At 50.4% G+C, this 2,687-nt stretch overlaps 1 long non-coding RNA gene across 3 annotated transcripts in view; it reads left to right on the forward strand.

Annotated features, from left to right (window-relative positions):
• The first annotated feature begins 508 nt into the window (after positions 1–508).
• LOC102385972 overlaps positions 509–2,687 on the forward strand; it is a 16,318-nt gene continuing 14,139 nt past the window's right edge. For 2 of the 3 annotated variants that reach the window (XR_001358990.1, XR_001358992.1), the window contains exon 1: positions 509–616. This is a non-coding gene — a long non-coding RNA (uncharacterized LOC102385972). Of the gene's footprint in view, positions 617–1,716; positions 1,787–2,687 lie in introns of those variants that run through there. The other variant, XR_001358991.1, reaches the window with a different exon arrangement.

The raw sequence follows: 2,687 nt of genomic DNA on the forward strand, positions 1-2,687 counted from the left end.
TTACAGTATCTTGGAGCAGACTCGATTAATTGAGTCTGCTCAAGCGTGGTAATTATTGCACTCCAGCAGTCTCCTGCGTCTTGTGTATCAGCACCCCCATGTTAAAAATGGAAGTAGAGGTGCTTGAACTAAAGCTTGTTTGAGTGTTAGTTCAAATGCCTCCACCACCATTTTTAAGTATGGGGATGCTTATACATGAGATGCTGAAGCACTTAATTAAAGTGGGTCTCAGAGTTGTTCTAATTAAAATGCCACTCCCCCCCCCCGAGCATATGTAAAAGAGTGCCCACAGTTTTTAAGTGATGCTTAATGTGCATTAGCCTATTTTAATGTGTACTAAATAAATACCATGGTTTTTTTAGTGGTGCTTTAATGTGCATTAAAATAGGACATGTTCATTAAAGCACATGTGTAGACATGCCCACTGAGGCACTGTGTGGCAAAGCACCTTTGGTGTCTGCCACTTTAAGGCTGAGAGCAGGCAGCTGGCAGGTGTGGGCCTGCCCTGAGAAGGTGGGCATTTTAGATCCAAGCTCACAGCGCTGAGGCAGTAGTATGCTGCTGGCAGCTGAAAGAGCAACACCCAGCTGAGCTGCTGCTTGGAACATCCTTGGAGGTAAAGGAGAAACTATGAGGATGGTAGGAGGTTCCTGGGGGCTCAGGCATATCCTGAGTCCCACAAAGAAGACCTGGGCCTAGTGAGAGCAAGGCCCAGCCTAGAAAAGGGGCTTATTGTTTGTAGGCCTACACAGGGGCTAGGCAAGCCCCTGAGTTAGAACAGGTAGGGGTGAGGCCTGGGGCTCAGGTGAGTCCAGTTGAGACTACAGCCATGTTATTAAGAGCTCTGGGGCTTTATGCAAGCCCAGGGTGAGATGGCTGTATGGTGGGGCCCAGAAGGGGACCCCTGTTTTCTAAGGAGGGCAACTACTGCAGGGCTGAGACCCACGAACCCCGACTGGTCAGTGCAAGAGGGCCAGTGCTGGAAGTCTGAAGGGCAATTAAACCCAAATGCAAGGGGCAGGCCTGGGCCCTGATGACCTATCTGGCACCCTGACTGGCCTGGAGGTGGGGCCAGAGTCTAAGGAGGCTGAATGTCCCCTTGATTGGGAGTGGGGGGGCATCACTGTTGAGGGGAAGAAAGGCTCAGCAAGACAGTAGGCTGAGATGAAGGAGGCTGAAACTCAGCCTCTGCATGGAGGCACCCAAAGGGGTGCCAGCAAGAGGCAGCCACCAGTAGTGTGGAAGAAATCAAACTTTGCATTGTGGTTGTATCAGAATTGACAGAGCCATCTTGGTTTATTTAGAGCTATACAAGTGATCACAAGGAGGGTTCTCAAAGGAACTCTGAACTCTATAAGTTTACAAGCGTATTTCTGCTTTAGACCGCGAGAAAAGATGCATGGTTCAGACAGAGCAACCTTGAAGAAACAGGAAGAAGTTGATCATTCGTTTGTCACATGTAGGCAGTTTGCTTATTCAGCAAACACATTGTGTTTTGGGAACAGCTATCAGTTTCTGGTTCCCGGAAAGGAGGAGGTTAACATCTGCACACAGAGATTAATATATCAAGACAAAAGAAGGCACGAATGTTTTTCCTTATCTTAGAACATTTTGAAACACATAGCACCAGCATCTTTTTCTCTTCTCTTTCTCTCTCTTTGTCTCTCTTCTTAGTCAAGTAAGAGACCTGGTTAAACTTATTTCCACAGTAGGAGGCTGCAGCAGAAGGTCTGGTAGAGAGAGCCCAGGAGCAACATATGTCTGAGTAAGCATATGACCAAGGCAGGTAGGCCTGCATTGCTCCTGGGTATGACTTGAAACTGCACCCTGCTGGGGGAGGATGTCCTGGTAGGGCTACCTATGGTGGGGAGCTCCCCAGAAATGCCAGGCCAGTTGCCTCCCTAGTGAAAGGTGGGGAGGGATGCTTTAAAACCCGAGCCCCGACACTCTGGTGGATTTCCCAGACCTAGGGACAGGCACAAGGGCCAGGCACATTTCCGGATACCTGAGCCCCATGGGGTGCAAGACCCCAGAGGCCCCAGCAAGGGGGCAGAGATGCAGAGTGGCCTGAGTGAGAAGGCATATTGGGGAGGCCCCAGGAAGGGGGCAGCTAGGCCAAGGTAAGTCTACAGATGTCTGGCCCACAGTTGGGCCAGAGGCTGATACCCTGGTAAGTCCTCAGACGTTGTGAGGCTGAGTTTGGGTCATAAGATTAAGAACTGCCCAGTGTGAGGGCACTGTGACTGTGAGCTCCAGTGGGGAGTGACAGTGAGTCCTATGTGAGCCTTTGGAGCTCAGGTCACAGTGTGGGCCACTGGAGCAATATGGATGCCATCTGCAAGGCATGGGGAAGGTCAGAGTCATGTACAGCACCCCCTGTAAGAGGGGCTGATAAGGGAAAGTCAGAGTCATGTACAGCGCCCCCTGGCATCGGGGCAGTATAATGGACAGCCTCCTGTATTTTACACCAGTTTTTGGAACAACAGGCAGGTGAGGCTGGGTGAGCTGCCCTATAAAGACACATGGGTGGGCCAACGTTGAGTCCTGGCCCTGAGATGGGCACCTGTCACACACTGATATGGATTTCCAAGTGCTCCAAGTGAAGACAAGGACTGTTTAGGCAGGTTCTGTGAGAGTCTTTAGGTACATCCTGGCATATTCCTCTCAGGTCCCATTTTGGAAACAGG

This window comes from Alligator sinensis, unplaced genomic scaffold (assembly GCF_000455745.1).
Source record: "Alligator sinensis unplaced genomic scaffold, ASM45574v1 scaffold778_1, whole genome shotgun sequence".
NCBI lineage: Eukaryota > Metazoa > Chordata > Crocodylia > Alligatoridae > Alligator > Alligator sinensis.